Genomic DNA, 15,493 nt, shown 5'->3' with positions numbered 1-15,493 from the left:
ATTCTCCCAAATGAGGCATGCGCTGCTTGCTTCAGGGTGCTTACTATCATCCCAAAAGTCTTCCGTCCATTTTCTACTATCCCAAAAAGTCAGATTTTAAGTACAGATTTTAACATTGCTTATGCACCAGAATAGTAACAGATCTTTTGCCCCTCCGCCACCATCTCTGAAGTTAGCACCTCTCCCAACATTTGAAGAGTCAGCCCCCACCCCTCTGCCCTGCCACCACCCATCACCCTGTCGAAATGTAGGTAGGTTGCGCACCTCACGTGACCTCTCTTGCATTAGAGGGCGCTCAACTATTTTAAGTAACCCCCCCCTGCCTTTACATCAAATCTCTACTGCTGATGAAACACAGGAAACAAGTGCTAAAAGAACAGCCTGACATGGGTATGACTTCCCTAGTGAAAGACTTTGCCCGGCATTCGGGCAATCCTGCACGCCTGTTGGAGAGAGGATAATTTTAGATCGGTGCTGAGCACCTCAAACAAACATGACACCATCAAGGGAGAAGAAACTCAACACGTAGAGTTCCCAAGACAAGATCCAAAGCGAAATCCTCCAACGTCTCAAAGATGGCCTCCCTCACTTAAAAGATAGGCAGATGCGCCAGCCCACGCAGGGGGCGCTAGAGACGCAGCTCACATAGCGGGCCGCCCCTCTGGCTGCCCCCTGCGTGGACTCGCCTCCTCTAGGGAGGAGGCAGTCAGGGTGCCCCCAGAGGGTCCAGCCGGAAATGGCCTGCACCTTCAGGGGCTTAAATAGCCAGGGGTGGAGAGCGCAAGACCTCTCATCTAGCCTTGGCAGCAGTGGAATCCAGGGCAGGCCGTTCTCGCAAGAACGGAATGGTGTGAGATGGCTCACAGTCTTTTGGACATGGGACTTTGTAAGGCGGGATTGGCAGAGCCACCCGGCTAAGGACCATGGTTGGTGCCAGGCAGTCATAAGACCTGAGCAGGGGTGGGGGTGGGGGTGGGGGGGGCGCCCCCATAAGATGATTCCAAATTATGCGACCATATGTTTTTTCCAATAAAATGTTATATATGTTTCCAACTTTCAGAATATCTCCGACTCTATCATTGGGGCAAGCAGGAAATTTTATGCATGTTACTGATATGATGTAAGGGGCCAAGGAGTAGGGGTTAGCCCCGCTATGCACACAGAGCAAGCAGAAAAATACATGCTCTCAAGACCAGGCCGCTCTCATTGAGTAAATTGGATGCATCATTCCGCAGGTGAAATGCCACAGCAATTGAGCACAGTCCAACATTGCTACTGCACACCAACACAACACATCATCCAGATAGATGCTAGCTGTGGTTGCATTCTAAGTTTTAAAACAGCACTGCCACACATGGAGCACGTGGGAGGGAGATTTTGTCAATAAAATCGGGAGAACTGAATATTCTGATTGGATTGCATTGGGGTAGAATTATTTTAGGAGGAAGACAGTAAAAAAAAAAGAGCAATATTTTGGATAGAAAAAAACAGTCTCCGCCATAAATCAGGAGGGTTGGCATGAATGCACTACAGATGGTGCTGCTGCACGGTGTATACCAGTCGATGGCAAGCCATCAGATAGACAATGCACGAAAAAAGACGTGATGTTATTTTAAAACATGGGGAAGTTAAAACAAATTTAAACTGTCATGTCAATCAACACATGATTCAATCCATCAAACCGACAGCACAACAGGGTATCTCGATCAACACACAATGTCAAATCGAAGGCAAACTAAGCTCGTTATTAGCATCGTCCCAGACCATGGACCTCCCCATCATCCCTGTGCCAACAAAAGATTCAGATTAACGCAGTCAACTTTGTGTAGATATAAGAGCACCAAACTAAATTATAAAAAGAAAGACACCATCCCACAATGCAGCGGAAATGATACACCTTGAAAATTGAGCCACAATATTGTTTAGACTCGATTTAAACAAGGGATATCTTCAACTTGAACTTAGCCCGGAATCCAGATACGTCATAACCTTCCCAATACGCCTATGACTATTTCACTGCTCCAGGCATCTTAGTTTCGAATATCCTCAGCAGTTGAGATTTTTCAAGAAGAAATACAGAAAGTAATCTGACATATCTCAAACTGCATACACAACAGTGAGAATATCCTGGTATTTGGCACGTCCCAAAAATCTCATGATAACGCTCCACAGTGTGCATGGCCCTGGAAGAAGCACACCTCACCCGGAAGCGCAAAAAAATGTGAATTCAGTAAACACTCTGTGAAATTGTTTGTTAGCTAAAAGCATTACACAAGACCCAGTCAAAAAAAAGGCTTTAACGTCTACACCACATCCATCCTGTGTCACACAACTACGCTCCTTCCTGGGCCTGGCCAGCTAGTGCACGCACTACAATCAAGATTTTGCATCCATCAGCACACCCCTACAACATCTAGTCAAGAAAAATCATGAATTCATGTGGTCACGAAAATGTCAGTGTTTGAGAAAATATGCCATCCCATAGTATCATCTGTCTGCATGTTGTCCCTCAATCCCAACAGTCACACGATGGTCACAGTCGATGCGAGTCCAGTAGGCCTAGGAGTGATTCGGGCACAACACTCAGGTGATTCCGCCTCTCACAGATGCATTGCTTCATATGCCAGGTGAAGCCGCACGCAGACAGAACAGGCCTATGCACAAGCAGAAAAGTCTATCCATTGCATGGGGGTACAAACATTATCATCTGTTCCTGTTTGAAAAACAATTTGTGGTCAACCCTGACCATCAAGCTCTGACTACCATCTATGGCAAAGCAATGACTTGCATGCATCCACACATTGCCAGGTGGGGCTTGCATCTACAGGGCTATCATTTTGACATACTGCACAAGCCAACAAAACATGCAAATGGAGCAGATTTCCTATCTCGGGTACTCATCCCGTCGCATCACACTATTCCGTCAATAGTATATCATTTTATCACCTATGTAGTGCAACAAGGTTGACACGTCTGCTGCCAATATGATGAATCGAATTCCCGGGTACCAGTGGTCATGGGGTGAATATCAGTTTCTAAACCATCAATCAGCCCACACCTCTGATAGATACACCAGAATGGATCCGAACAGATTGGAATAAGCAAGTATACAATTAAAATTATAAACCGCCTTGTTTAATTTTGGTAACGTGGATGGAACAGCAGGCTTATCTCCTCTAAACATTGTGGATCATTGGTTAGTTGCAACACAGCAAAAATACAATTATTACCCAATGATAAAGGGAGTGTCCAGTCAAAGTTGATTACAAATATCTGCTTTATTATTAGCACAACAGACAGTAAAATAACACTACTAAATACAACCCACACTGTAAAGGAATGCAGAGGACAGACAGTTTCAAAGAAGGAAAAGGGATATACTCTGGATACTGACAGGAGGGTAGTCGGTATGGTTAATAACCGCAATAGTTTATTAAGGTTTCTTGGCTTCAGCAGAAGGGGAGAAAAGGATCTTAAAATGTCTCAAGGGGCCTTATGGGCAGGACCAGGGGGGATAGAACCAGAATGTACCTTTTGCTGTAGCTGTTCTTGTTGCTCCACAGGGTCGAAGCGGCTTCAGGACACTTCACAGGCTTCTGCGACAGAGTTTGAGATGGGAGTCAGCTGCCGGTATCAGGCGGCAGGACGGTTCAGTCAGCAAAGCTTGATGAACGTATGCAGGCTGTCCTACACAGGAACTCCGGTTCAGGAATCATTGTCTCTGTGCTGATCAGCAGTTCTGAAGTCCTTGTCGAGACGTCTCAGGTTTCTTTCAGCAACTGCGACTTGACAATGGTCACTGTTGAAGTTGGTTGTGAATCAAGGAACTTGAGTGGTTCGAAAAAATATCCTTCAAGGCGGGTGGCGATTGATGCTTGTCGTTGCACTTCTCCCAGCTTATTCAATGGACTTGTGTCGTCCTTTAAGGTGGATGACCCACAGCTAAGGAGTGTGCTACCTTGTCCTTTTGTTCACATCTGGCACTTCTTGTCCATGGATCTTGCTGAAAGGCCTAGCAGGGCATGATGTGTGTTGGCTGGGTACCGGTTCTGGAGCGGCTGGAGAGTCCTCCGAGTTCTTTTCTTCCCCTGTTCCATAGGAGAAGTTAAGAGGAGGGATATTGTTTCCCTCTTTGGAAATTCCTGGCATTCCTTCACTGGCGGAAGATGTAAGGCAGCCTGTACCTTCAGCCAGGATCCAAGGATGAGTTTTTCTTGCTACTTCTTATGTAGTCTTCAGATCTGCTAAAGAGGGTCTCTGATCCTCTTTTAAAGCTAAGTGGGCCACAGTGATTGGTGTAGGTTAAGCGTAACTTAGCGAGCCAACCCTGGGGTCCCTACTAACAATTTTCAGTATGCGTGAAGTCATCAGCATAGTGATTTGCAACAGGAAAAGGTAAAGGGGTGAAAACAGGAACAAGGGGTGTTCCTGAACAAATATGGCGAAAACCTCCTCTCAACAGAAAGAGCTCTGGGCTCACTCCCTTGTGATACTAAGTCCCACCCATTTGCCTGTCTGCTGTCTCTTTATTTAAATGTCCTCCCTGTGTGGTTCCTGTTAAAGCGGCATTTCGCTATTGAAGATGCTGAGAGACCAGATTCTCTGGCTCTTGCAACAAACTACATTCTCATACCTTATGAATGGGGTCCCCATATCGGGGGTGGCCTACTGCAATAAAAGAACCAGACACGACCGTTCACTGACATCGATACTGAGAGGAGGGAGCTGGCTTCAGGGTGACCCATTTACATGTGAAAGGTTGTTGAGTTTCCTGTCTCCTTTGTTATTCTCTGCATCCAGGCCCCATGTGGCCTGTTTGATGTACGCCCCTGTGGGTATGTAAATTGCTGCCGTAAGCTGCAGGGCCTAACAAAAGAGCAGGGAGCCTTTGTCAGTTAAGCAGGTTGACCATGGCTGGGGGAAGTTTAGCCTCCCCCTGCCTTACGATGATATTGCGCAGTCCTCTGCTGTCACATTGCAACTAAATATGACATGGCAGACTGTGCCTGTAGGCAGTGTCCAACCCAGAATACACAGCTCTATGAGTTTGTTGTGATGTGAGCATACGGAAATGTTTGTGGATTAGCCCAACACATTTTCCTGAGGTCAGTGTGCCATCATCCATTTAATTAAAAATGTCAAAAAAAGTCCAGGGGAGCCCACACTCATCATGCGTTTGGTCGAATTCCTCACCTATATTCTTGTAAAAAGTAAATCATTTAAGTATTGTAGAGGGAGGCCCCTTTCATGCCACTATTGTGCTGATATGCAATGTTTGTATGGCTCATTGATTAATGAGCAAAGTCCTTAAAGAGGTGAAGTGTTTCGGCCTCAGGGATAGCATAGACCCTGGTGAGATTTGGACACAAATGGTCAGTGAGTGGACAGACTTAACATACCAACAGAAATGACCACTGAGGTGTTGGGGTAGAAACACATTGGTCTCTTGAGCTGCCCTTTGGATAGTTTTACCAAACCGTGATGTGTTAATTGCAGACTATTTATGGTGTTAATAGGGCAAAGGGCCCCTCAAGTAAGGTACGTACTCCGATGGAGTGTTTGAGATCACCAGTCCCGGCATTGCTTTGGATGCCTTCGGGTTTTGTATAGATATGCCGCCCCATAGGCACACACTATAGGACAAAGAAATGGCCACGCCTGGGGCCATGGGAGCATACTGGGAAATAAAAACAAGGGAATGTTGAGCAATGAAATTGCTGAGGACACAGACCGAGGACATTAAACAAAGACAATTCCCTTTTACCAACGACTGCTAGACTGGAACATCTGCTGTGGTGGGGGATTGTGGACTTGGAGAGAAACCTGTACCCCGGGATATGTGTGTACTTCGTCTGAATGCACAGTGGCATGTGCAGGAGAGTAGTCAAGTTACCATTACCCTCTCTTTTTGCATCCACTCAATTATTTACTGCCTTCCCCCTTTTCTTCCTGTCCTTTTTCAATATGCGCCACCTAAAAACTATTCAATTTTGTTAAAGCCTGGAGGATGATGACATGACAGGAAGGACACAGCTTCTGGATGTTCATTAGTTATCTACCCAACCATTTTCTACCCATGGCCATGCTAATCACTGGGGCCATTTCCACCCATTACTTGCCCCTCCCCACCCAAAACACATCCTTCTGGGATCTCTTTGCTCTTTCCAGCATTAACATCAAACTGTGGCCTGTCAGTGCTATTTGTAAGCGGTCTGCTGACAGTTAATGGTTTAACTTCAGCTGTAAATGCAATACTGGTGTAATAAAAATGTCTTAACCACTTGATTTATATCTGTTCCTTGCACTGAAGTGTTAAAACAAGCAATGGAAAAGCCAACAGGCTTGACTTGGGTATAGGCAGTTGCCACAGGCACTGTTATCGGTTCCATGTGATAATGTCCCCGCAAAAATGCTGCCATGCAAATAAGTCCCTGGAAAATTGCTGTTTTTTGCAGAGACATTATTACATGGAACATGCGGGGGACACCCCTGCAACCCCAAAAAACTTTTTTTTGTCCGGGATTGTGCCCTCTGCCGCCACCAATGTGCCTAGGTCCAATGTGCAGGTTTGTACCTTTGTGGCAGTGCCCGATACAATGTGTACTTTTTCTTCTTTTATCCTTTTTTACTTTCCTTAGCAATTCTGGTGTGAACGGCTACGGAGAACGCATTTGACCATAATAAGGATAAACACGGTGCGTTTATCATTTGGGAAAAGAGAAAACAGCATACGAATCATTAGAAGGCATTGATATCAATATATTTCAAGGATCGCCTTAAACATTGTCTCACACTCCTTATAGATATGGAGCAACTTTTTCCGCTTGAAGTCTTTCTTCCACGTTAGGTTTTATTTGCCCCGATTGTCGGTCCGCTTCGGCAGTGCTTCCAAAATAGAACACATGGGATTTATAGTCGTGGCAGTGCAGTGCAACTAGCAGAGGACTGGCTGCAGCATTGCCTTGTGTGACGTGCACAGGCACTTCCTGTCTGTGGAAGGGGATACTTAGAAAAGGGCTACATGTGCTCCTATGAAGACCTCAGTGCAGTCAACTGTCATCTGTGAGTTCACAGAGTAATGTGCTATTCGACAACCAGGAAGAGAAACTAGGTGCCTCTTAACAGGAAGGGGAATTAGCTCAGATGGTAGAGCGCTCGCTTAGCATGCGAGAGGTAGCGGGATCGATGCCCGCATTCTCCAGCAAGACGCTTTTTCTTCATTTTCACTATTTTATTCAAAACTCACCAATCGTCGCAAATAAAGGCATGTGCTCGCTTCTGGGTTTTTTTTACTATCATCCTAAAAGTCTTCCGTCCACTTTCTGCTATCCCAAAGAGTCATCCGCGCGAGGGCCGGCAACAGGCGCATTGCATGGCATTGGTGACATATTCAGGAAATTCCACTTTGATGCCACCCAGGGCTGTTAACCTTTTATTTCATTTCAATACGATGCTTCGAATAATTGGTTCAAAGTGCGCAGCCTTTGCTCTTTTATTTCGTTTTCATCGGAGCAGGTCGGAGCTGGCAGAAGAGTGAGCCCTGTCTGCAGGAGCTCAGATTCCAGAAAGCATATTTTCCCTGTCTTTCTTACCACTCATCTGTGTCTCTTCGCTGACATGAGGGGTTGCTACACTCTGCAGTCTCCCGGCATTTAAAGTCTGCTACCAGCAGAGCACGTTCTGGACTTCACAGCGCCCAGCAAAGTACTAGCCTGCGCCCTCCCCCTACTACCGCAAAAACCTTTTGCATGCTTTAGCAGAAGTGTGAACAAAATGCCACGAACCACCCCAGATGGGACTCGAACCCACAATCCCTGGCTCGACAGAGAAGGGGAAAGTTCTTTCTTTTCCTCTTCTCTCACTGGAGTCACGGGTACTGGCCCACTGAAAAGGGCAAGTTGGCTCACGTCCAAAGCTGCAGTGTCCCAGCACACGCGGGCAAAAGGCACCTGCTTGCACTCGGCTGGACACTTCCGCTTTATGGGACACACGATGGAAAGTGGACTCAATTCCCAGACCTAACTCTTACCTGTTTGGTATTCTGACGCTCGATTGTAAAATATGGCCAGCTGGTAAAAATGACAAAGGGCACTCCAGCGCTGGTCCTTTGGCTGCAGGCGGCGTGTCAGCGGCCTAAAACAGCAAGAATAGCGAGAGAAATAAAGTGAGAAGCAAGCACCTTTTCAATTGGGCTCTCGGGTCTATGGGACTGGTGTGCAGCCTCTTGATCACAAGCGCAGGTCCAGCGTGAAAGGGCGTGGGAGTGGAGTCACTCTGCTATTAATACCTGGTTGGCCAATCCTCATTGCAATGGATGGCCATCTGCAGCTTTACTTGTAGCTCCACTGAAGGTATTTTGTTTTGGGCAAAGGGGTGAGATTGTGATTTCCCCTGCGGCAGATGAAGAGAAAGGGCTTTATGCACTACAGGTCCCTGGACAGCAAGCAAGTGTGAGCAGGAGACTGTGCTTCAGCTCTGAAGCAGTGTATCGAGAGCCTTCGTGGAGGAGGGGAATTAGCTCAGATGGTAGAGCGCTCGCTTAGCATGCGAGAGGTAGCGGGATCGATGCCCGCATTCTCCAGCAAGACACTTTTTCTTCCATTTGACTATTTTATTCAAAACTCAAATTCTCCCAAATGAGGCATGCGCTGCTTGCTTCAGGGTGCTTACTATCATCCCAAAAGTCTTCCGTCCATTTTCTACTATCCCAAAAAGTCAGATTTTAAGTACAGATTTTAACATTGCTTATGCACCAGAATAGTAACAGATCTTTTGCCCCTCCGCCACCATCTCTGAAGTTAGCACCTCTCCCAACATTTGAAGAGTCAGCCCCCACCCCTCTGCCCTGCCACCACCCATCACCCTGTCGAAATGTAGGTAGGTTGCGCACCTCACGTGACCTCTCTTGCATTAGAGGGCGCTCAACTATTTTAAGTAACCCCCCCCTGCCTTTACATCAAATCTCTACTGCTGATGAAACACAGGAAACAAGTGCTAAAAGAACAGCCTGACATGGGTATGACTTCCCTAGTGAAAGACTTTGCCCGGCATTCGGGCAATCCTGCACGCCTGTTGGAGAGAGGATAATTTTAGATCGGTGCTGAGCACCTCAAACAAACATGACACCATCAAGGGAGAAGAAACTCAACACGTAGAGTTCCCAAGACAAGATCCAAAGCGAAATCCTCCAACGTCTCAAAGATGGCCTCCCTCACTTAAAAGATAGGCAGATGCGCCAGCCCACGCAGGGGGCGCTAGAGACGCAGCTCACATAGCGGGCCGCCCCTCTGGCTGCCCCCTGCGTGGACTCGCCTCCTCTAGGGAGGAGGCAGTCAGGGTGCCCCCAGAGGGTCCAGCCGGAAATGGCCTGCACCTTCGGGGGCTTAAATAGCCAGGGGTGGAGAGCGCAAGACCTCTCATCTAGCCTTGGCAGCAGTGGAATCCAGGGCAGGCCGTTCTCGCAAGAACGGAATGGTGTGAGATGGCTCACAGTCTTTTGGACATGGGACTTTGTAAGGCGGGATTGGCAGAGCCACCCGGCTAAGGACCATGGTTGGTGCCAGGCAGTCATAAGACCTGAGCAGGGGTGGGGGTGGGGGTGGGGGGGGCGCCCCCATAAGATGATTCCAAATTATGCGACCATATGTTTTTTCCAATAAAATGTTATATATGTTTCCAACTTTCAGAATATCTCCGACTCTATCATTGGGGCAAGCAGGAAATTGTATGCATGTTACTGATATGATGTAAGGGGCCAAGGAGTAGGGGTTAGCCCCGCTATGCACACAGAGCAAGCAGAAAAATACATGCTCTCAAGACCAGGCCGCTCTCATTGAGTAAATTGGATGCATCATTCCGCAGGTGAAATGCCACAGCAATTGAGCACAGTCCAACATTGCTACTGCACACCAACACAACACATCATCCAGATAGATGCTAGCTGTGGTTGCATTCTAAGTTTTAAAACAGCACTGCCACACATGGAGCACGTGGGAGGGAGATTTTGTCAATAAAATCGGGAGAACTGAATATTCTGATTGGATTGCATTGGGGTAGAATTATTTTAGGAGGAAGACAGTAAAAAAAAAGAGCAATATTTTGGATAGAAAAAAACAGTCTCCGCCATAAATCAGGAGGGTTGGCATGAATGCACTACAGATGGTGCTGCTGCACGGTGTATACCAGTCGATGGCAAGCCATCAGATAGACAATGCACGAAAAAAGACGTGATGTTATTTTAAAACATGGGGAAGTTAAAACAAATTTAAACTGTCATGTCAATCAACACATGATTCAATCCATCAAACCGACAGCACAACAGGGTATCTCGATCAACACACAATGTCAAATCGAAGGCAAACTAAGCTCGTTATTAGCATCGTCCCAGACCATGGACCTCCCCATCATCCCTGTGCCAACAAAAGATTCAGATTAACGCAGTCAACTTTGTGTAGATATAAGAGCACCAAACTAAATTATAAAAAGAAAGACACCATCCCACAATGCAGCGGAAATGATACACCTTGAAAATTGAGCCACAATATTGTCTAGACTCGATTTAAACAAGGGATATCTTCAACTTGAACTTAGCCCGGAATCCAGATACGTCATAACCTTCCCAATACGCCTATGACTATTTCACTGCTCCAGGCATCTTAGTTTCGAATATCCTCAGCAGTTGAGATTTTTCAAGAAGAAATACAGAAAGTAATCTGACATATCTCAAACTGCATACACAACAGTGAGAATATCCTGGTATTTGGCACGTCCCAAAAATCTCATGATAACGCTCCACAGTGTGCATGGCCCTGGAAGAAGCACACCTCACCCGGAAGCGCAAAAAAATGTGAATTCAGTAAACACTCTGTGAAATTGTTTGTTAGCTAAAAGCATTACACAAGACCCAGTCAAAAAAAAGGCTTTAACGTCTACACCACATCCATCCTGTGTCACACAACTACGCTCCTTCCTGGGCCTGGCCAGCTAGTGCACGCACTACAATCAAGATTTTGCATCCATCAGCACACCCCTACAACATCTAGTCAAGAAAAATCATGAATTCATGTGGTCACGAAAATGTCAGTGTTTGAGAAAATATGCCATCCCATAGTATCATCTGTCTGCATGTTGTCCCTCAATCCCAACAGTCACACGATGGTCACAGTCGATGCGAGTCCAGTAGGCCTAGGAGTGATTCGGGCACAACACTCAGGTGATTCCGCCTCTCACAGATGCATTGCTTCATATGCCAGGTGAAGCCGCACGCAGACAGAACAGGCCTATGCACAAGCAGAAAAGTCTATCCATTGCATGGGGGTACAAACATTATCATCTGTTCCTGTTTGAAAAACAATTTGTGGTCAACCCTGACCATCAAGCTCTGACTACCATCTATGGCAAAGCAATGACTTGCATGCATCCACACATTGCCAGGTGGGGCTTGCATCTACAGGGCTATCATTTTGACATACTGCACAAGCCAACAAAACATGCAAATGGAGCAGATTTCCTATCTCGGGTACTCATCCCGTCGCATCACACTATTCCGTCAATAGTATATCATTTTATCACCTATGTAGTGCAACAAGGTTGACACGTCTGCTGCCAATATGATGAATCGAATTCCCGGGTACCAGTGGTCATGGGGTGAATATCAGTTTCTAAACCATCAATCAGCCCACACCTCTGATAGATACACCAGAATGGATCCGAACAGATTGGAATAAGCAAGTATACAATTAAAATTATAAACCGCCTTGTTTAATTTTGGTAACGTGGATGGAACAGCAGGCTTATCTCCTCTAAACATTGTGGATCATTGGTTAGTTGCAACACAGCAAAAATACAATTATTACCCAATGATAAAGGGAGTGTCCAGTCAAAGTTGATTACAAATATCTGCTTTATTATTAGCACAACAGACAGTAAAATAACACTACTAAATACAACCCACACTGTAAAGGAATGCAGAGGACAGACAGTTTCAAAGAAGGAAAAGGGATATACTCTGGATACTGACAGGAGGGTAGTCGGTATGGTTAATAACCGCAATAGTTTATTAAGGTTTCTTGGCTTCAGCAGAAGGGGAGAAAAGGATCTTAAAATGTCTCAAGGGGCCTTATGGGCAGGACCAGGGGGGATAGAACCAGAATGTACCTTTTGCTGTAGCTGTTCTTGTTGCTCCACAGGGTCGAAGCGGCTTCAGGACACTTCACAGGCTTCTGCGACAGAGTTTGAGATGGGAGTCAGCTGCCGGTATCAGGCGGCAGGACGGTTCAGTCAGCAAAGCTTGATGAACGTATGCAGGCTGTCCTACACAGGAACTCCGGTTCAGGAATCATTGTCTCTGTGCTGATCAGCAGTTCTGAAGTCCTTGTCGAGACGTCTCAGGTTTCTTTCAGCAACTGCGACTTGACAATGGTCACTGTTGAAGTTGGTTGTGAATCAAGGAACTTGAGTGGTTCGAAAAAATATCCTTCAAGGCGGGTGGCGATTGATGCTTGTCGTTGCACTTCTCCCAGCTTATTCAATGGACTTGTGTCGTCCTTTAAGGTGGATGACCCACAGCTAAGGAGTGTGCTACCTTGTCCTTTTGTTCACATCTGGCACTTCTTGTCCATGGATCTTGCTGAAAGGCCTAGCAGGGCATGATGTGTGTTGGCTGGGTACCAGTTCTGGAGCGGCTGGAGAGTCCTCCGAGTTCTTTTCTTCCCCTGTTCCATAGGAGAAGTTAAGAGGAGGGATATTGTTTCCCTCTTTGGAAATTCCTGGCATTCCTTCACTGGCGGAAGATGTAAGGCAGCCTGTACCTTCAGCCAGGATCCAAGGATGAGTTTTTCTTGCTACTTCTTATGTAGTCTTCAGATCTGCTAAAGAGGGTCTCTGATCCTCTTTTAAAGCTAAGTGGGCCACAGTGATTGGTGTAGGTTAAGCGTAACTTAGCGAGCCAACCCTGGGGTCCCTACTAACAATTTTCAGTATGCGTGAAGTCATCAGCATAGTGATTTGCAACAGGAAAAGGTAAAGGGGTGAAAACAGGAACAAGGGGTGTTCCTGAACAAATATGGCGAAAACCTCCTCTCAACAGAAAGAGCTCTGGGCTCACTCCCTTGTGATACTAAGTCCCACCCATTTGCCTGTCTGCTGTCTCTTTATTTAAATGTCCTCCCTGTGTGGTTCCTGTTAAAGCGGCATTTCGCTATTGAAGATGCTGAGAGACCAGATTCTCTGGCTCTTGCAACAAACTACATTCTCATACCTTATGAATGGGGTCCCCATATCGGGGGTGGCCTACTGCAATAAAAGAACCAGACACGACCGTTCACTGACATCGATACTGAGAGGAGGGAGCTGGCTTCAGGGTGACCCATTTACATGTGAAAGGTTGTTGAGTTTCCTGTCTCCTTTGTTATTCTCTGCATCCAGGCCCCATGTGGCCTGTTTGATGTACCCCCCTGTGGGTATGTAAATTGCTGCCGTAAGCTGCAGGGCCTAACAAAAGAGCAGGGAGCCTTTGTCAGTTAAGCAGGTTGACCATGGCTGGGGGAAGTTTAGCCTCCCCCTGCCTTACGATGATATTGCGCCCTCCTCTGCTGTCACATTGCAACTAAATATGACATGGCAGACTGTGCCTGTAGGCAGTGTCCAACCCAGAATACACAGCTCTATGAGTTTGTTGTGATGTGAGCATACGGAAATGTTTGTGGATTAGCCCAACACATTTTCCTGAGGTCAGTGTGCCATCATCCATTTAATTAAAAATGTCAAAAAAAGTCCAGGGGAGCCCACACTCATCATGCGTTTGGTCGAATTCCTCACCTATATTCTTGTAAAAAGTAAATCATTTAAGTATTGTAGAGGGAGGCCCCTTTCATGCCACTATTGTGCTGATATGCAATGTTTGTATGGCTCATTGATTAATGAGCAAAGTCCTTAAAGAGGTGAAGTGTTTCGGCCTCAGGGATAGCATAGACCCTGGTGAGATTTGGACACAAATGGTCAGTGAGTGGACAGACTTAACATACCAACAGAAATGACCACTGAGGTGTTGGGGTAGAAACACATTGGTCTCTTGAGCTGCCCTTTGGATAGTTTTACCAAACCGTGATGTGTTAATTGCAGACTATTTATGGTGTTAATAGGGCAAAGGGCCCCTCAAGTAAGGTACGTACTCCGATGGAGTGTTTGAGATCACCAGTCCCGGCATTGCTTTGGATGCCTTCGGGTTTTGTATAGATATGCCGCCCCATAGGCACACACTATAGGACAAAGAAATGGCCACGCCTGGGGCCATGGGAGCATACTGGGAAATAAAAACAAGGGAATGTTGAGCAATGAAATTGCTGAGGACACAGACCGAGGACATTAAACAAAGACAATTCCCTTTTACCAACGACTGCTAGACTGGAACATCTGCTGTGGTGGGGGATTGTGGACTTGGAGAGAAACCTGTACCCCGGGATATGTGTGTACTTCGTCTGAATGCACAGTGGCATGTGCAGGAGAGTAGTCAAGTTACCATTACCCTCTCTTTTTGCATCCACTCAATTATTTACTGCCTTCCCCCTTTTCTTCCTGTCCTTTTTCAATATGCGCCACCTAAAAACTATTCAATTTTGTTAAAGCCTGGAGGATGATGACATGACAGGAAGGACACAGCTTCTGGATGTTCATTAGTTATCTACCCAACCATTTTCTACCCATGGCCATGCTAATCACTGGGGCCATTTCCACCCATTACTTGCCCCTCCCCACCCAAAACACATCCTTCTGGGATCTCTTTGCTCTTTCCAGCATTAACATCAAACTGTGGCCTGTCAGTGCTATTTGTAAGCGGTCTGCTGACAGTTAATGGTTTAACTTCAGCTGTAAATGCAATACTGGTGTAATAAAAATGTCTTAACCACTTGATTTATATCTGTTCCTTGCACTGAAGTGTTAAAACAAGCAATGGAAAAGCCAACAGGCTTGACTTGGGTATAGGCAGTTGCCACAGGCACTGTTATCGGTTCCATGTGATAATGTCCCCGCAAAAATGCTGCCATGCAAATAAGTCCCTGGAAAATTGCTGTTTTTTGCAGAGACATTATTACATGGAACATGCGGGGGACACCCCTGCAACCCCAAAAAACTTTTTTTTGTCCGGGATTGTGCCCTCTGCCGCCACCAATGTGCCTAGGTCCAATGTGCAGGTTTGTACCATTGTGGCAGTGCCCGATACAATGTGTACTTTTTCTTCTTTTATCCTTTTTTACTTTCCTTAGCAATTCTGGTGTGAACGGCTACGGAGAACGCATTTGACCATAATAAGGATAAACACGGTGCGTTTATCATTTGGGAAAAGAGAAAACAGCATACGAATCATTAGAAGGCATTGATATCAATATATTTCAAGGATCGCCTTAAACATTGTCTCACACTCCTTATAGATATGGAGCAACTTTTTCCGCTTGAAGTCTTTCTTCCACGTTAGGTTTTATTTGCCCCGATTGTC

The 15,493-nt window shown here is 46.1% G+C and overlaps 2 non-coding genes across 2 annotated transcripts; both read left to right on the top strand.

Moving 5' to 3' along the window:
* The first annotated feature begins 7,128 nt into the window (after positions 1–7,128).
* TRNAA-AGC (transfer RNA alanine (anticodon AGC)) lies at positions 7,129–7,201 on the top strand. Its single transcript has one exon. It is a non-coding gene; the product is annotated as a tRNA-Ala (tRNA).
* A 1,307-nt stretch (positions 7,202–8,508) lies between these two features.
* On the top strand, positions 8,509–8,581 carry TRNAA-AGC (transfer RNA alanine (anticodon AGC)). Its single transcript has one exon. It is a non-coding gene; the product is annotated as a tRNA-Ala (tRNA).
* The last annotated feature ends 6,912 nt before the right edge of the window (positions 8,582–15,493 follow it).

Source organism: Ambystoma mexicanum, chromosome 5q (assembly GCF_040938575.1).
Source record: "Ambystoma mexicanum isolate Mex_15411 chromosome 5q, UKY_AmexF1_1, whole genome shotgun sequence".
In the NCBI taxonomy this organism is placed as follows: domain Eukaryota; kingdom Metazoa; phylum Chordata; class Amphibia; order Caudata; family Ambystomatidae; genus Ambystoma; species Ambystoma mexicanum.
Note: the sequence above shows the minus strand (reverse complement) of the source record. Positions and strands in the feature narration are given on the sequence as shown.